We start from the raw sequence: 20,087 nt of genomic DNA on the forward strand, positions 1-20,087 counted from the left end.
TTCTGGCCAATCCAATTGATGAGTGTCACTCCCAGGGCCTGGACCAAACAAAACGTAACCTTTGCTTTATTCTCCTGCTGGCCTGCTGGATGGCATCACCCAGGGTGTCCTTGGAAGCTATATGATGAAGATGACAGAGCCTCCACCAGCCTGGGTCCCTGAATGGGCATGTGAAGTAGAGCCCCAGCCCTGCCAACAATGGGAGCAAGAAATGAAATTGTACTGTGTTAGCCACTGACATGTTGGGGGGTTTATTGCAGCACGTAGCTTACCTTGACTAACGCACTCTTCTTGAGACCCACTGCCCTGATGCTCCTGGTGAAACCATCATTCTCTGCTCTTGGTCCCTGGGCTTTGGGTGGAGCTGACTTCACACACATGGGCTCCAGAGGAGAACGTGTGATCCAGGCCTGAGCAATCAGAATATCCTGTATCCTTAGCCCCAGAGATTGGTTCTGGAACGGGCACGTGACATGGTCAGAGCCAGTGGAACTTAGTCTGGGACTTTCTTTGAAACTCTTGGGAAGAGAGACGCTCACTTTCTGCTGGAGTTGCTGAGAGGTAGGGAGTATGTCTGGTGTTGCTGGCAGCTATCTTGCCACCATGAGGAGAGAGAGGCTGAGAGGCCAGCAGGGAAAAGCAGAGCAGGCCACAAGCCCCAAAGCATCACTTGAGCCCCTGGATCTCACTGGACCTGCCCAGGTCTGCCCCTGGAGTTTTCAGCGCCTTGAGCCCCTAAGCTGTACTTTTTGCTTAAGCCAGTGTGAGTTGGGCCTTCTGTCACTTTCATCTAAGAGAGCCCTGGCCCTGCCGTCTCTGCTCTCATCAGGTCCCCAGCTCTGGAAGAGGGGGATTGTTGAAAAGCTTCAGGGTCTGCCAGGGTCGCCTGACTGTGGGACATCCAGGCAGCTCAGGGGATCCAGAAGTCCCCAGGCCCTGCCCCTCTCCGAGGTCACCCGGTCTCCCATCCGGGCTGCCCCTCGCACACCTTCCCAGTTTTCCCTCTGTGGATGGAGCTCATAGTGCCCATCCCTCCACGCCTTCAATCAGCACATGGCTCTGACCCTGACTCCACGTGCCTCTTCACTCAGTTTCTGGCCTTCGTTCAAATGCTAGCACAAGGCTCTAGGTGGTCACCCCAGATCATGAGCCCACCCTGGTCCACTCCCCTGCAACTGGGGAGTCGGCTCATCAGATGTAAATTTGGCCACTGAGCCAATCTCCCAGGAGAACTTCAATGTGGAGGGGGGCACCTCTGATGATGGATTGGGACCCGAGCAGGCTGATCTCAGAGTCCAAGACCCAGAACTGCCTGTTACTCATTCTGGGACATGGACAAGTCACTTAACTGCTCTGCATCCCCATTTCTTCTGTAGTATGGAGGCAGTACTCCTAGGTATTTCTGCCTCAGAGGATTCTTTCTTGTAAGGGGCCATTCAAATGGGATGCAACATGAGAGGCTTTGAAAAGCGTCAAGCACCATATGCGGGGCAGGGTGCTTCCTTCCGGACTTCCTTACGGACAAGAAAGCTGGAGTGAGGCCGGACTTCCTTACGGACAAGAAAGCTGGAGTGAGGCCGCTCCACAACATCCAAGCTGAAGGGTTCCTATTTGGGGGGAGGAGCCCAGGCAGAGGAAATGAACCCAGACGGCAGCAAGGGAGGTTTACAATAGACATCTGCAGGGATTCCCTGGAGGGGAGAGTTACATGACCAAGAAGAAGCTCAAACAATAAGCTCCCCACACACACCGCCCCCCAGGGTAGCCTGGAGGGATGGCTGGTTTCATCCCATCTGCAGTCAGAGGGATGGCCAGGGAGGCCCCAGAAGACCCTTGCAGCCCAAGCTGCCTCTGAAGTCCTAAAGCAGGAGCAGGAAACAGCGGGCTGGAGCATGTGCTTCTCGTGTTGTAATCGTGCCTGTGATCTTGGATCCCACAGGCCCTGGACAGCTCTGGTGCATCTCCTGCCACCAAAACCAGCCTCAGGTTGTGATCATTCAGCAGCCTTTGAAATAGAGGCGCAGGCGCCAGGAGGTGAGAGGGACATTCCGAGATCAAAGTGGACACTGCCCGCACCTATTCCTCTCTACCTCCCTCAGTCTCCAAAGGACACAAACTCGGAGACCGGCATCACGTACCCTCTGCCAGAATCTCATTGATAAACAGACCCAGAGGGTGGGATGGGTTCTGGGAAGTGTGCTGCTGCCTTTAGAGGAAGCATGCACACGTGTGCACGTGCACGCACACACACACACACACACACACACACACTCCTAGATAACTAATGTTGCAGACTGTTGCTTATTCTCTCCCACCTTTCTCCTGACTTGTGAGCATAAACAAACCCACATACACACACACAGAGATTGTGTCGTTTGGTTTTCACAAAAACGGAGTCTTTCTCTAACATCCCACAGCTAGTTTTATCACTTACATCATGCGCTTCCGTCCAGCTCAGGGGATTTTAGTGTAAGTCATTCTTCTTTTAATAGCTGCATGATATATTCGACCATCTCCTGCTAATGTCTGTGCAGGTTGTCTCGCGTTTTTAAAAGCATCTAATAAATGTGTGCAGATCCTGGAAGAAGGAGCAGATGTATCCTGAGCAGATCCACATGTGGGCTGAAAATAAATAGGATCAAGAAGAGTTAACGTGAATTCTCAGTGCTGGGATGTCTCAGCCGGAAGGGCCTTTAGAGCTTGTGGTCCAATCTCCCGGTTTAAAGATGAGAAAAGGGATTTGTGCAAGGTCACACTGCTCGCGACTGAAAACTCTAGGGCCATAATTTAGGTCTTCTGACTCTCAGACTAATAATATCCTGTCCTCTGTACAAAAGATGTTAAAATAAAAATTGGAAATAGGACCAAGAAAGGTTTGTTTAAATTTACAGATGCCCAAAATTTAGGGGTCAAATAAGGAGATAAGATGTACTCAAATCCCACAGAGATAATGACAAAAGAAAGGAACCTCTTTATACTCTTCCTCTTGTCCCTCTCACCGGTCATATTTGCCCAAACACAAGCTCATTTCTGCCTCAGGGCATTTGCACTTGCCACTTCCCAGGGAGGGACCACACCTCTCTCAGATTTTTACATGGCTGCCACCTTCTCACATACAGATCACAGCTCCAATGTCACCTCTTCAGAGAGGCCCTCCTTGTTTCCACCCTCCCCACGACTCAAACTAACCTGTTCAGCCATCATCTGTCCCATTACCCTGCTTGTTGTCATCATCTGTAATGATCTCAGGCGTGTGTTTGTTTGTCTGTTCATCAACAGTCTCCCCTATTAGAATAGAAGCCCCATGAGGCAGAGCCCTTGCCTGCTGAAGACAGTGCCTGGCAAGTAGTAGGTGCTTAGTAATGATTTGAATTGATAGAGCCTAAGTCTCCTGATTGCTTGTCCAGTGGTTCTTCCTCTGCACCAAGAGGTGTCTGTGCTACAACAGGGCTGTGGAGGCTGGTGGCCCTGGCTCCTAGAGAGAGTGCTGGCTGCCAGCTTCTGTAGAGGTTGGGAGGGGGTAGGGATCCTGCAAGGATTCAAAATGCAACAAGTCAGGATGACGTTCTTTCTTCACCTTCAAAACCAGAGCCTCTCTCTGAGCCCTCAGGCCACCACCCTTCTCTGCTGCCTCTACCCTCTTCTCTGCTTGGTCCCTGACCACACTGTGTGCTTCCAGGAGGAGCTCTGGGTGGTCTCTCCTCACCCCCCCACCCCACCGCCCCAAGCCATCTCTTCTTGTCTCCTTGTGCCCTTCCCATCACTGGTGCCTTGCCCAGAGAAGGGAACCAGCCAGGAGGGGGACCTAGACACCTGTCCTCTGGGAGCATGCTGTGGGCACTGCCCGGGAGTTCTTGGTCACCGGAACCCTGGGCAACCTTGGTCAAGTCTCTTCACCTCTCTGGGCTTTGTCTCCTTCTCTCGAAAATGAGGCACAGGAAGGCTACGGAAGCTGGACGGCTCTATAGCTCGAATGTTCTGAAGTTGCCACCTGACCATTGTGTTTGTCCCCCAAAATTGGAAAAGAGGAACCAAGCTCCCTTCTGTGTTTTACATTTAAAAAACCAGGTTCCAGGGAATTCCCTGGCAGTCCAGTGGTTAGGACTCCACACTTTCACGGCCGAGGGTGCAGGTTCAACCCCTGGTCACGGAACTAAGATTCCACAAGCCTCCCGGTGTGGCCAAAACAATAAAAAATAAAAAAATAAAATAAAATAAATATTTTTAATAAACATAAAAAATCAGGTTCTGTCTTGGAAAATGAACTGGTATAGGCTGCCCTGTGCATGAGGACCGCACGGAGTACAGGTGACTCGGCCGCAATGGCCGCTTCCCCAGAGAGGTAAGCCTCTTGGTCTGAATGGAGTCAGGAGTCCGGGCATCCTGGGTGTGGAGCTGTGCCAGGCAAGAGGGCTGCCAACCTGCACAGGGCAAGTCACCTGGGAAGGCTCAGGCACAGCGCCCTTTCTCAGCCAGGCCCGGACACTCCCCAGACCCCACTGTGGCTTTGCCAGCAGGCGGAGGAGAGACTTACCATCTGTCTAGGGCTTACTGTGCTCTCAGGATGAGGCTGCAGGCCAGAGGGCCACACTCGCATCCATTCAACTTTCTTTTGATAAATATTGAGTGCCTTCTGCACGCCAGGCCCTGTCCTGGGTCCTGAGGAGACAGTGGTGAACAGAACACCAAAGACCTTTACCCTTGTGGAGCCCGCATCCTAGTGAGGAGAGGCCAACAATAAATAAGAAACATAGTAAATGAATACATTCTGTTAGAAGGAGACACGTGTATGGAAAAGAAGAAGTAGAGTGGTGTAAGGAAAGTGGGTGCTACGAGATGGAAAATTCCAAGGTTATGAAATCTCTGGGCTAGAAATGGTCGTGGAAGAGACTGGCAAGATGATCCCCAAAGCCGTCACCTCTCCCTGCAGAGGCATGACTACACATTTCCCAGCCTCCCTTGCTGCCGGGTGCGGCCATGTGACTACGTTCTAGACAATGGCATGTGAGCCTATTCCACATTCCTGCCCTGAGCGAGCCTTGTTTTTGCTTTCTTCATCTGCCAGCTGAATGGAGAGGACGCTGGGCGCTAAGGAGGGCAGAGCCAAAAAAAGTGGGCATCCCTGAAGAGAGGTGACCCCCTTGCCCCACCTGATTAGACTTTGCATGAGGGATGAGGGGCTTCACCACAGGCTTGAAGACCAAGCAGGTGGTTTGCAAACCATTCCAGGCAGAGAAGAGAAGCCAGCGGCTTTTCAATTTTTTTTTAAGCTTTCTCAAAGCCATGGCTCTATCCTTTCCTCATCTTCTCCCACCTATCCTGCTCCTAATCCCCCACTCATCCATCCATCCATTTATTCACTCAACAAAGATTTATTGAGAAGCTACCCTATTCCAGGCACTGTTCTAGGCACTGGGGTTAGAGCAGTGAACAACACAGACAAAAATCCCAGCCCTCAAGGGGCTTCCATTCTAGCAGGGCAAGAACAGACAATAAACACAACAGTGAAAAGAGAGCTCTGTTACTAGACCTACTTTACAGATGAGCAGCCTGAGAAGCAGAAGTAACTTAAGCTGATGCGATTTTTGTTTTATAAATTTTTTTACATTTATTTTTATTTATTTTACTTATTTATTTTTGGCTGTGTTGGGTCTTCATTGTTGTGCACAGGCTTTCTCTAGTTGCGGCGAGCGGGGGCTACTCTTCATTGCAGCGTGCGGACTTCTCATTGCTGTGGCTTCTCTTGTTGTGGAGCACGGGCTCTAGGCACACGGACTTCTGTAGTTATGGCACGCAGGCTCAGTAGTTGTGGCTCATGGGCCCTAGAGCACAGGCTCAGTAGTTGTGGCACACGGGCTTAGTTGCTCCATGGCATGTGGGATCTTCCCGGTCCAGGGCTCGAACCTGGGTCCCCTGCATTGGCAGGCAGATTCTTAACCACTGCACCACCAGGGAAGCCCTTATAAATTTATCTTATTTATTTATTTTTATTTTTGGCCGCGTTGGGTCTTCGTTGCTGCTCGCGGGCTTTCTCTAGTTGGAGCGAGCAGGGGCTAATCTTTGTTGCGGTGCGCGGGCTTCTCATTGTGGTGGCTTCTCTTATTGCGGAAGGAGCACGGGCTCCAGGCACGCCGGCTTCAGTAGTTGTGTCACATGGGCTCAGTAGTTGTGGCTCGCAGGCTCTAGAGCACTGGTTCAGTAGTTGTGGCACACGGGCTTAGCTACTCCGCGGCATGTGGGATCTTCCCGGACCAGGGCTTGAACACGTGTCCCCTGAATTGGCAGGTGGATTCTTTTTTTTTTTTTTTTTTTAAGATTTATTGATTGATTGATTGATTGATTGATTGCTATGTTGGGTTTTCGTTTCTGTGCTAGGGCTTTCTCCAGTTGCGGCAAGCGGGGGCCACTCCTCATCACGGTGCACGGGCCTCTCACTATCGTGGCCTCTCTTGTTGCGGAGCACAGGCTCCAGACGCGCAGGCTCAGTAGTTGTGGCTCACGGGCCTAGTTGCTCCGTGGCATGTGGGATCTTCCCAGACCAGGGCTCGAACCCGTGTCCCCTGCATTAACAGGCAGATTCTCAACCACTGAGCCACCAGGGAAGCCCGGCAGGTGGATTCTTAACCACTGAGCCACCAGGAAAGTCCCAGCTGATGTGATTTTGACTGGATGTAATAAAAGGAGTGTACCTGAGAGCCTGGTGAAGATGAGCTTGGTATCATTTCCCTTGGTGGGAATTTGGTTCCTCACAGTGGGGACTTAATTGCCTTTGCAAAGCAGTGGAGATCCTGAGGCTTGTGAGCCAAGGATTTCTGTTCCACTCTGCCTCTTCATAGCCATGTGACCTGGAGCGTGTTTCTTACCCTTTCTGATTTCCCCGTTTCCTCACTTAAAAAACATGGATAATAACATACTAACTTCCATGATAGATTGTTCCGTAATGGCCTCTGATGAATTATCTCTCCTTGTGTAAGTCCCCTCTCACATTGACTCTGGGCTTGGCAGTGTGACTTCCTCTGGCAATGGGACATCAGCAAACGTGACTCAAGCAAAGTCTTGAAAAATGCTGCACACTGGGGCTTGCTGTCCTGGAACTCTGCCATCCCCTGGAAGAAGCCCAAGCTGGCCTGCTGGAGACACCTGACCTGGTCAACAGTCAGCACCAACCTCCAGACATGTGAGCAAAGCCATGTTAAACCTCTTGAACCCATTTGTTCCCTTGGATGATTGCACGTGAGTGACCCCAGTCATGACCGGCAAAAGAACTGCCCAGCTGAGTCCAGTTCAAATTGCTGGCCTACCGAATTGCGAGCAAGTAAAATGGTCATTCCTTTAAACCACTCCATGTTAAGGTGGTTTGTTACACAGCAGCAGATAATGAATACAACAGCCTCAAGGTGTGTCTCTGAGGACTGAATGAGAAAATGTATGGAAAGCATTATATCTTGTTTGGCATGAAATAATAGCTCAGTCAAATGTAGTCATTATCATATTATGGATCCAAGTTTCTTTGCTTTGGGAACCCTCTCTGTTGGCCCTTCTAGTTACCCCAGTGTAAGGTGAATTGATATTGGAGAATTCTGTGAGGTCACCTTAAATCTGCCTGTGGTGGCTGCAGATTAGGAGGTTAAGGGCTGCCTTGGGTGGACTTTATCCTGACTACTCTTGAATGCAGGGAGAAAGGAATTTCAGACAGAGACCAGGTGGCCCCAATGGGCAGTTATTGAAGGTTAAGTAACCAAGGTGGGCAAATCTACTATGACTCTTGGGTCTTTTCTGGGGCCCCAGAGTTTGCCCTGAACTGTACTTTGGGGGGCTTCTCCCCTCCCTTTCACGTGTTTTTTGAACCTCTACAATGTGCCAGGCCATAGGTGCCCAGGAGACAACACAGACATCCATCTGCCATTCTAGACAGACAGTCAGCCCATAGCTAATGTTATCAGATAGTGAAGCGCCCTCTGAAGGAAAGTGAGTGGGGTAACAGGAGAGAGTGATAGGGAGATGCAGTCAGGAAAGGCTCTCAAAGCAGATGCCATTTGAAGGCCCCCCGGGAAGAGACATCCAGGAGAGAGAACAACCTGCGCAAAGATCCTATGATGAGAACGTCCTTGGTGTGTTGAATGTGACTAGTGGGTGATGGAGACTCACAGGACATGAGGCCAGAGAGGTGGGCAGGGCTGCATAAGCCACGGTGAAGGCTTTGGGTTCTATTCCAATTAGTGGAGACTGCGGGGTTGTTTGTGTTTTCAAAAGCTCACTCATACCCCTTTTTAAAGGATGGAATTGGGAGAGGGAGTAAGAGAGGAAGCAGGAAGACCAATTAGAGGTCTAGCTGTGAGCCGGTGGTGCCGTAGACCAGGGTTGCAGCGGTGAAGATGGGGAGGAGTGGCTGAATTCAAAACGTATTTTGAAGGTAGAGCCAGAGCCTGGTGATGGAGTGAATGGGGGATGAAGGAAAGCAAGGCATAGAGGGTCACTTCTAGGTTTGCGGCCTGAGTAACTGATCTTACCTTTAACTGAGGCACAGACCAGGGCAGGGGCAGGGACAGGTCGGGGATCGGGTGAGGACAGAAGTTTTGTTTTAGATCTCCTCGAGTTATGATGCTAATAAACATCCAAACGGAGAGGCCAAGTGGGCAGCTGGATAAGCAGGACTATTTCCAAGAACGAGGCATGTAAGTTTGGAAGTGATGATTCTTGGTGGCATTTCAAGCCATAATTCTGGATGAAATCACCTGGGAGAGGAGAGGAGTGAACGTGGACAGAGGCAGAGACCCCTCTGTGCTTGGTGGCTGAGCAGAGAAGAAGCCAAGGATGGAGACGGCAGAGAAGTAGGAGCAAAGCCAGGAGAATGTGGTCTCCCTGTGTAGCAAAGGGGCCCTCTGCACCCCCAGAGCCCCACCCCAGCGAGAGCAGGAGGCCCCTCTCTTTTAAGAACCAGGCTTGCTACGGGAACAGCCCAAGCTCCACTGAGCCGCCCAGGGGCAGGAGGAAAACGCAGCTGCATTTTTGCCACATGTCTTACTGAACCTGTTGTCCTCTCCCTGGATGGCGTTTAGGGTCACAAAAATCTTGTGTCATATCTTGGTTCTGCCACTCTCTTGCTAGTTGAAGGACCCTGTGCAACAGATTTCATCTCTCAGAGCCTCAGTATCCTCATCTGTACAATGGGCAGCCCTCCTCCCCTACAGGGCGGCTGTGAGGATGGCAGGTGTGTCACAGCGCCCAGTGCAAGACCTCACACTTGACAGGCACCCACCAAACTCTGATGTCCCCCATTTCACGGCTGCCCGATCCAGTCAATCATTTGGGGTGTGTTTTAACTGAGACTGGCAGGGCCTAGAATACCCTCCCCCGCATCTTCCTCTGCAGGCCCCAGAACAAGCCCCCATACACGTGACACGTTAAAGATTTTACCATTAATCACTATAGGGAAACAGAAGTGGACAGCATCTCTGAGCCATTGTTCAAGCTGTTCCCTCTTCTTGGAATGCCCTTCCCTGCTCAACTCACTGGTGAACTACTTGTCCTTCAAGATCCAGCTGCTGTATCACCTCCTCTCTGGGGCTTTTCCTGCTGCCCCCCACCCCCAGGCAGACAAACTCCTCCTCCTCCCCTGTGTCCTTGCAGCCATGACCTGTGAGGGGAGGGAAACACCGCAGACATATCCTGGCTCACCTTGGTCAGAGATGCACAGAGGGTTGCCACAGAGGGTGCACCTTTGGGTCCAGCTCTCCTGCTGCCTCCCCCACGGGCCAGAGACCCCTGGAAGGGAATAGGATCTCATGATCTCAGAGGTGGGAACTCAGCCCTTTGGACTCCCCTGGGTCATGTTAAAAATTAATCTGCAAGTGCCTGGTGCTACCCGGAGTAGGCCACTGTGCAGAGAGTTCCAGAAGAAGTTGTTTCTCCCCTACCAGCTCTGCCCTCACTCCTCTGTCCCTGGGCTCTGAGTAGGGAAAGGACTGGCCTGGGAGCTCCCCTGGGATGTTTGGAGCATGGGAACTACTGTTAGGTTAACTAAGGTGATTAGGTTGGTTTCAAACTCGTTAGAAGGGCTGAGAAGCAGACTCTATTCCAGGAATAATCCCCAAACCTCATTGCAAAACTAGCCTTTCCGGGGAGCTACTGCCACCACTGCTGACTCAAGAATCTCACTGCCCTAGTCACAGTCAGGAAAGCTGCCAAGATGGGAAGCAGCTGACACTCCTGTTAGCACCAAGAAGGTGGGAACTGAACTGGCCCTAGGGCTTCCTCCACACCTGCCTCAGAAGAACTGAAATGCGTCCACTTCAGTACATCCAGAAGAGCCATGTGTCTACCTCCTCCCAGTGCTCAATTCTACTTTCCATTTCTGGTTTGTTTGCATCTTCCCGGCAGAAGCCAGGTGACATACGGAAATCCTAGCTGCAAGAGAGCCTGGTAATGTCTTCTCTAGCCTTCCAGCCTCTACAGTAGAAGTCATTATGAAGAGATGCTGAGCAGGGTTGGTCTTCAGTATTTGCCACAGTTCACTCCTTAGTTCCTCAACATCCATTTCCACCCTACTTTCCATTCTAAAACGTCCATAAAACAACCACAACATGTTACTGCCCAAATTAATGCAAAGGTATCTCAAAAAAGAACATTCTTATCCTTTCCTTAGGAAAAAAAAAAAATCCAAAGCCCCAGCAGTAACTGCACCCTGTTCCCACTCCGGGGAGCTTGAGTATGTTCACTTCTCTAACCTCAATCCCACAATATTCCATATTCTATAATCTATGCACTAAACTGTACAGTTTACCACCAACATTTGACCCTATACAAAATGGTAGAAGAAGAAGGAGAGACAATTAGCACCATCACTAAATATATGCATGGCATAGCAAGGAAGGAAGAATATATAGATAAGTGATATAATTCTCATTTCTGTTACTGGTCATGGGGCATTTATAACATCCTTCCTCTACTATCCATTCCATTTTTCCTTTGCCTTCAGCAAGCACTTCATGTGGTCAAAGGTTTTTACCTGGTGGGATCACCCGAGCCTCATTCAGGAGGAATCATCCAGGGCATGAAGAGTCTGAAACTGCCAGATGTCAGTCTCAATTTCCAAATCAATGGGACCTCGGTGGTGCTCTGGTGGAAACATTCTTCCTTTGCATACCAAGACCTCTAAACTAGCAGAGCCCAAGGCCTTGGGAAAAGGGAGCAAAAAATTTTTAAGAGATCCAGCCTAAGATTCCATGACCCATGGATTCTGGAAAAGAGAGAAACATCAACTTGCATTGGTTGCTGAATCAGAGCGTATGCCAACTTGGGCCAGCACTTAAGATTTGTACAAAGTTGTCTTCTAGCCAATACTAACCAAGTACCAGTAGGCCATGTCACCAACCCATAAAGCCAGATGATTCTGTTGATAAGAGTTTGTGGCAACACCTGTGAATCTCATACTCATCTGCCAATTTCTTTACTTCTTTTGCTGAAAAACGTCTCTGGTCAACAGCAGTGCTATTTGGACTACCATGATTATGAATAAGACATCAGTAAATCCACTAATGATGTTGCTGGCAGAAGCATGGCCAGCAGAGAATGCAAAACCATAGCTAGAATAAATGTCTATTCCAGTGAGGGCAAATCTATGCCACTTGCACAATGAAAGGAATCCAATGTAACCAACCTGCCACCAGATGGCAGGCCGGTCCTCTATGGGTCAGGTACCATACTGAAGGTTCAGAGCCACTGCTGTTGACAGTTGGACACACCTGTGGTCGGGAGACTAAAGCAGAGACTGCTAAAGTCCACCATGCTCTTCTTCCTTAATAAAATAACCCTGATGTTATTCAGGTCATCAATGTACCCAACCAAAAAAAGCGTTTCCCAGTATCCTTTGCTACTATTAATGAGACCAGATAACTAAGTTATGGCTAATTAAGTGTAAGTGGAGGTGCACCCTTTTTATTCTTCCACCATTCTTCCTTCCTGCTGCTTGGAATGAGTTTGTGAAGGCTAAAGCTCCAGCAGCAATCTTGAATCTTAGGATAAACTTGAAGATGGAAACTACAACTAAGAAGGTGGAAAATGGATCCCTGATGACTATGGAGTCCTAGACTAAAAGAGAGATAAAATTGTATCTTAATTAAACCATTATTATTTGGAGTTTTCTATAGTATAAGTCAAACTTCATTCTAGTTGATATTTTTAGTAACTAAGATGGCAGGGCCACTCTTATGCAACATAGTTTTGGAAGTCCTAGCCACAGCAATCAGAGAAGAAAAAGAAATAAAAAGAATACAAATGGGAAAAAAAGAAGTAAAACTGTCACTGTTTCCAGATGACATGATACTATACATAGAAAATCCTAAAGGTGCCACCAGAAAACTACTAGAACTAATCAATGAATTGGTAAGGTTGCAGGATACAAAATTAATGCACAGAAATCTCTTGCATTCCTATACACCAACAACGAAAAATCAGAAAGAGAAATGAAGGAAACACTCCCATTTACCATTTCAACAAAAAGAATAAAATACCTAGGAATAAACCTGCTTAAGGAGGCGAAAGACATGTGCTCAGAAAACTATAAAATACTGATGAAAGAAATCAAAGATGACATAAACAGATGGAGAAATATACCATACTCTTGGATTGGAAGAATCAATATTGTGAAAATGACTATACTACACAAAACAATCTGCAGATTCAATGCAATCCCTATCAAACTACCAATGGCATCATTCACAGAATTAGAACAAAAAATTTTACAATTCGTACGGAAACACAAAAGACCCCGAATAGCCAAAGCAATCTTGAGAAAGAAAAATGGAGTTGGAGGGATCAGGCTCCCCGACTTCAAACTATACCACAAAGCTACAGTAATCAAGACAGTATGGTACTGGCACAAAAACATAGATATAGATCAATGGTACAGGATAGAATGCTCAGAGATAAACCCACGCACATATGGGCACCTAATTTATGACAAAGGAGGCAAGAACATACAGTGGAGAAAAGACAGCCTCTTCAATAAGTGGTGCTGGGAAAACTGGACAGCTATGGGTAAAAGAATGAAATTAGAACACTCCCTAACACCATACACAAAAATAAACTCCAAATGGATTAAAGACTTAAATATAAGACCAGACACTATAAAACTTTTAGAGGAAAACATAGGAAAAACACTCTTTGACATAAACCACAGCAAGATCTTTTTTGACCCACCTCCTAGAGTAACAGAAATAAAAACAAAAATAAACAAATGGGACTTAATTAAACTTAAAAGCTTTTGCACACCAAAGGAAACCATAAACAAGACAAAAAGACAACCCTCAGAATGGGAGGAAATATTTGCAAATGAAACAACAGACAAAGGATTAATCTCCAAAATATACAAACAGCTCATGGAGCTCAATATCAAAAAGACAAACAATCCAGTTAAAAAATGGGCAGAAAGCCTAAACAGACATTTCACCAAGGAAGACATACAGATGAGCTAGAGGCACATGAAAAGATGTTCAACATCACTAATCATTAGAGAAATGCAAGTCAAAACTACAACGTGATATCACCTCATGCCGGTCAGAATGGCCATTATCAAGAAATCTAGGGGCTTCCCTGGTGGCGCAGTGGTTGAGAATCTGCCTGCTAATGGCAGGGGACGTGGGTTTGAGCCCTGTTCTGGGAAGATCCCACATGCCGCGGAGCAACTAGGCCCGTGAGCCACAACTACTGAGCCTGCGTGTCTGGAGCCTGTGCTCCACAACAAGAGAGGCCACGATAGTGAGAGGCCCGTGCACCGCGATGAAGAGTGGCCCCCGCTTGCCACAACTAGAGAAAGCCCTCTCATAAAAACGAAGACCCAACATAGCAATCAATCAATCAATCAATCAATCAATCTTTAAAAAAAAAAAAAAAGAAATCTAGAAACAATAAATGCTGGAAAGGGTGTGGTGAAAAGGGAACCCTCCTGCACTGTTGGTGGAAATGTAAATTGATACAACCACTATGGAAAACAGTTCCTTAAAGAACTATAAATAGAACTACCATATGGCCCAGCAATCCCACTACTGGGCATATACACTGAGAAAACCATAATTCAAAAAGAGATACGTACCACAATGTTCACTGCAGCACTATTTACTATAGTCAGGACATGGAACCAATCTAAATGTCCATCGACAGATGAATCGATAAAGAAGATGTGGCACATATATATGATGGGATATTCCTCAGCCATAAAAAGAAATGAAATTGAGTTATTTGTAGTGAGGTGGATGGACATAGAGTCTGTCATACAGAGTGAAGTAAGTCAGAAAGAGAAAAACAAATACTGCATGCTAACACATATATATGGAATCTAAAAAAAAAAAAAAAGGTACTGATAAACCTAGTTGCAAGGCAGGAATAAAGATGTAGACATAGAGGATGGACTTGAGGACACGGGGTGGGAGGGGGAAGCTGGGACGAAGTGAGACTAGCATCGACATATATACACTACTGAATGTAAAATAGCTAGCTAGTGGGAAGCAGCAGCATAGCACAGGGAGATCAGCTCCGTGCTTTGTGACCACCTAGAGGGGTGGGATAGGGAGAATGGGAGGCAGGCTCAAGAGGGAGGGGATATGGGGACATATGTATGCATGTGGCTGATTCACTTTGTTGTACAACAGAAACTAACACAGTATTGTGAAGCAATTATACTCCAATAAAGATCTATTTAAAAAAAAAAAGATGGCAGGGAAAATCTAAAATATAACGATAATTACAGCAAGTGTAAATGGAGACTTTTAGAAGAAATATTTTTAAAGCCAATAATACGTCATTTATAACAGACTCACAGCAAAGGAAGAAAAGATTAAAAAACGAGGCAAGGGTTCTTATTGTAGGACCCATGGACTCCCACTGAGTCATTGGATAGAATTCAGGGAGTCCATGAACTTAGAAGGAAAAAAATATGCCTTTATTTTTACTAACTTCTAACTAAAGTTTAGCCTTCCCATCATTCATAAAGGTAGACAACAAATCACAGAAATATTACAGTACCTGTGACTTTGTCACCGATGTAAATCATAAATATTTTCACATCACTTTATTGCAGTATTCCAAAATACATTTTACTCCTATCATGACTTCAAAATCACAGTAGTTATTAGGCTTACTGTTAGAGCTTGTTATTTAATGCATTAATTTAAAAGTACACAAATATTTTAACTATTCTGATAACTGTATTTCAATACAACTGGCTTGCTTTATAATTCTAAGCATTTAAAACATTATTTTGAAAAGAGTTTTATCGGGGAGTTCCCTGGTGGCCTAATGGTTAGGATTCTGGGCTCTCACTACAGTGGCCCTAACCCTTTAAAAAAACACACACAACTAGTTTACTAAAACCGACTCAAGAAGCAATAGAAAACTCAAATAGCTCTATAATAGTTAAAGAAATTCAGTTGATAGTTTAATTTTTTTTTTTTCTTAAAAGAAAACATGAGGTTCAGGATGGTTTTACAGGAAAATTCTTCCAAAAAGTCAAATAGATTACTCCAACATTTTACAAATTCCTTCAGAGGCCAGATAAGAAACTTTTCAGTGGATATTGAAAACTTGATTATAAAATGCACAGAGAAGAGCAAAGGCTCAAGTGGCAGGCGGGCATGGGGGCAGGTGAGGGTATTTGGCCTCCAGAAATCAATACTTATTATAAAGTTATAATAAAGACAGGTATGGTATGGGTGTAGGAGTGAAAAAATTCACCAGTGGAACATAATAGAGTCCAAAACAAGTCCCACTCACATACAGAATTGAAATTTGACATGGTCGTCATTGTGGATCTCTGGGGAAAGGACCGAGTATTCAGTTAGTGGTACTGGAATCACTGGATATCCATATGGGAAAAAGTTAAACTGGACCTCTACCTCACACCAGAATTAATAAAAATTTTAATTGCAGATGAATGAAAAACTTAAAAGTGAAATGTAAAACTTTAAAACTTTTCAGAAAACATCCTCGTACAAATCCCTTTATGGATATATGTAAGAGTGTCTCTGTTTACCTAGGGTTGGGATCAGCGAATCTCAAGGTAAACACATACGTAATTTCATTAAGTCCTGCTAGACTGCTCTCCAGAAAACTGTGCTAGTTTGAAATCCCAGCAGGAGTACAGAAGTTTCCAGTGTCCCCTCATCTTTGCCAACACATCCTCCTCCTACTTTTTTTTCTCTTTGCCGCTTTGATAGATATAAAGTAACATCTCATTGTCTTAATTTCATTTCTATGACTATAAGAAGGTTGAGCAAATACTTCCTGGCCGTTTGCATTTCCCCTTCTGCAAACTGCCTACTCATATCCCTTGTCCATCTTTCTACAGAATTTCCTGTCTTTTTCTTGTTAATTTGCCATGAGTTTGTTACATAGTGACTATGTTACCCATTTGCTATTATCTAGCCATGAAAAAGATAGGTTTTTCCCCAGTTTTTTTTTTTTTTAGTTTAGTTTTTTTTTTTAAGGAATTCCTTTATTATTATTATTAATTTATTTATTTATTTATTTATTTTTGGCTGTGTTGGGTCTTCGTTTCGGTGCGAGGGCTTTCTCTAGTCGTGGCAAGCGGGGGCCACTCTTCATCGCGGTGCGCGGGCCTCTCACTATCGCGGCCTCTCTTGTTGCGGAGCACAGGCTCCAGACGCGCAGGCTCAGTAATTGTGGCTCACGGGCCCAGTTGCTCCGCGGCATGTGGGATCCTCCCAGACCAGGGCCCGAACCCGTGTGCCCTGCACTGGCAGGCAGACTCTCAACCACTGCACCACCAGGGAAGCCCTCCCCAGTTTTTTAACCTTCTGATAGCTTTGTCTATGAAGTCCTTAACTGAACAAAAGTCCTTAATTTTTATGTGGCCAAGTTTGAAATCTTGAAAACTTGTAGAGTTCTTTTCACCCCATTTCTTCTGTAAAATTGTTCAAGTCTCTGCCTATTATCCTATTGAGGTGCTTGTCTTTTTCTTACTGATTTTAGGGATTCTTGATAAATTATGGATCCTAATCCTTCTAAAGGTGTTAATTCCCTGACATTTCTGGCCTTCCTTAAGTATGGGCTGAGCCTAGGGTATGCTTTAGGTAGAAGCCAGGATCTATCCACTAAAACTGGAGGTGACCTCTGGGGTGGCTGAGGGTACAGGTGAAGCACTGACAGCATTTGCTATATCCACTTATTAGTTTCCTAGGGCCGCCATAACAAAGTACCAGAAACTAGATGGCTTAAAACAATAGAAATGTATTCTTTCACAGTTCTGGAAGCTAGAAATCTAAAATCAAGGTGTCAGCAGTGTTGGTTCCTTCTGAGGGCTAGGAGGAAGAATCTGTTCCGTGCCTCCCTCCTACCTTCTGGTGATGGCCAGCAATCCTTGGCTTGTAGATGCATTACTCCAATCTCTGTCTCCATCCATACATAGTATTCTCTCTATGTCTCTGTATCTTCACATGATCATCTTCTTATAAGAATACCAGTCATTTTGGATTAGGGGCCCACTCTACTCCAGTATGGCCTTATCTTAACTAATTATATCTCCAATGACTCTATTTCCAAACAAGGTCATATTCAGAGGTACTGAGGGTTGGGAGTTCAGCATTTCTTTGTGGGGGGGGGGGCGGGGGGGACATAATTCACCCCATAACACCCACCTTGTCCACTATGAATAACCACCCATCGTTTAAGACTCCTCTTAACCTCATGTCATCTGGGACTCTTTTTCCAATCCACCCACCCACCACTCCCTCCAGACAATTAGTTATTCAGTATTGCCATGGGACCCAGTACTTAATCATGTCTTAAGTGCTTTATATCTGTCTATTGGTTTGTCTGTCTCCTTCACTAGAGTGTGATATTCTCAAAGGCAGATACCGAGTCTCATTCACCTGATTCCCTAGTGTCCGGCACAGGGCCTGGCACACAGTATTCATTATAATATGAGTTAATACTTTTTGAACACTTATCATATGCCAGTAACTATGCTAAGAGCTTCACCTGTATTATCTCACTTGATTTTTACAACAATCCTAGGAGGTAGTATGTTAGTCTAGATGCCACCAGGTTGGCAAACAAAACTCGAACAAGTTTAAGAAAGAAGTGAGTTTATTGGCTCAATTAAAGGAAAGTCTAGAAGTGTGCTTTCAGGCAGGGCTGGATCCAGAAGTTCAAAGAGAAATCAGGGTTCTTTCCCTTCATCTCTCAGCTCTGCTTCTCTTCACCTGGCTTCACTTCACAAGCAGGCTCCCTCTACCCAGAGGGCAAAGTAGCTGTCAGCAGTAGTCACATCCTCCTAGTTTAGCAATGACTGTGGGGGAAACCAGCATTCCCACTGACTCAGCAGAAAAGTGAGGTCTCTGACTGGCCATCTTGTGTCAACTGCCTCTACCTACCAGGGAGTGGGAGCGCAGTGACTGACAGCTCACCAGGAGGTCTCCCCTTAAAGAACCAAAATAAAAGAAATGGGAAAGCTTCCTGGGCAGAATCTGACTCTGGTCACCATGCTTCACCATAGGTGAGTAGCAGTGTTGTCCCATTGTGTTAACGAGGAAAGGGGGCACAGAGTAATGAGCTAACTTGCCTAGGTTTACAGTTGGTAACAAGAGGCAGAGGAGGATTTAAACTGATTTGGTCTGATGCCAAAACCTGCACCCCTTGCATGTCCATTAAACCAGCTCCTGATGAGTTCTGGGATGGATGAGAGCCCAGCAAATTCAGATTTGAGATCCACTTCTGATCTCCAGGAGCTCAAGTGTCCTCATCAGTAAAATAGGAGCAATATTGATATTATCTACCTTGTGGTGAGAAGCCCGTGCACCTCTATGAAGAGTAGCCCCTGCTCGCTGCAACTAGAGAAAGCCGGCACGCAGCAATGAAGACCCAATGCAGCCAAAAATAAGTAAATAAATAAATTTATTAAAAACAAAAAAGAGTTAGCTATGATCATGAGTAACTGCTTATTGAATGAATAAGTGAGTGAATGGTATTTGAGGTCTAACGTGGGGACTCTGGGTGGTTTTTCTCACTGAGCAAAGGCCTGGGGGCGGAGGTTGGGGAGGGTTTGGAGACCTTGATAATCTTCATTGCCACTCAAAACATCTTCTTCGATATTCCTATTCTTTGATCTGGGCAATTAAGTTTTCTTAATTTTATGTAAAGTGGAGATTAAAGCATGTTTAGAAAATGCCATTAATATTGTTCATCTTGGGAATTCCCTGGCGGTCCAGTGGTTGGGACTCGGAGCTTTCACTGCCGGGGCCCCAGGTTCGATCCCTGGTTGGGGAACTAAGATCCTGCAAGCCAAAAAAAAATGTTTTTGTATACGTATTTATCTATAGTTGATCTATAACTTAGCTCTAAACAAGTTTCCAGGCCTACTCTCTCCTTCTATCCAGATGGCCACCCCAAGCCCCCTCTATAAGGAATTCCAGAGCTACCGCTGCCTCTCAAGCTGCACACAGCTGGCTTTGTAATGGTCACTGCCTCCCTTTATGACATGGGCAGGTAAAGAGCTTTGAAGGTGCCAAGGGCCATGAGTACCTGGAGGTCGTCCATGTTCTCTTGGTACTGTGGAGACAAGGAGTCCAGCCCCTGGCCTGGGCAGGGCTGGGCTGAGATGAGCTGGGGTGAGTCAAGACAGGGCAGGGGACAGATACAGAGCTGCTTAGTGAGGTCTCTTAACAAACCTGGCAGGCCAGCAGGGCACCATAAGTCTTTTCCCAATTGTGATTCTACTTGGCTACCAAAAGCTTTAGAATTATTCCCGTGTCACGTGGGTGCACATGGTCCCAGGACATCCTTTGCCTTCTTTCCTCGAGCCCTGGGGGAAGGGCCTTTGGGGTGCCTGGGCTGTACAGGGATAGAAGAGGCAGGAGAGCCCTCTCGCTGCTTTCTCCACCAGCCCTGCCTCAGATCCCGGAAACTGCTCTAGATGCCGAAGGTATAAATCCAGGAGGAGAGTGCAACAGAGGGGGAGGGAACCAGCTGCTTCTCTGAGGGCCAAATGTGTGGAAAGGAGGTGTGGGGAATTTGAAGGGGGGAAGGGAGGGAAGGGGAAGAGGAAACTCTACAGCTGGGTGTTTGCCTGTGTC

At 46.5% G+C, this 20,087-nt stretch overlaps 1 long non-coding RNA gene across 1 annotated transcript; it reads right to left on the reverse strand.

Moving 5' to 3' along the window:
• Nucleotides 1-1,749: 1,749 nt before the first annotated feature.
• LOC137760872 (uncharacterized) lies at nt 1,750-9,797 on the reverse strand. Its single transcript, XR_011073376.1, has 3 exons — nt 9,679-9,797; nt 2,435-2,622; nt 1,750-2,005 (listed from the first exon to the last, which is right to left on the reverse strand). It is a non-coding gene; the product is annotated as an uncharacterized lncRNA (long non-coding RNA).
• Between the last annotated feature and the right edge of the window lie 10,290 nt (nt 9,798-20,087).

This window comes from Eschrichtius robustus, chromosome 3 (genome assembly GCF_028021215.1).
Source record: "Eschrichtius robustus isolate mEscRob2 chromosome 3, mEscRob2.pri, whole genome shotgun sequence".
Taxonomy (NCBI): domain Eukaryota; kingdom Metazoa; phylum Chordata; class Mammalia; order Artiodactyla; family Eschrichtiidae; genus Eschrichtius; species Eschrichtius robustus.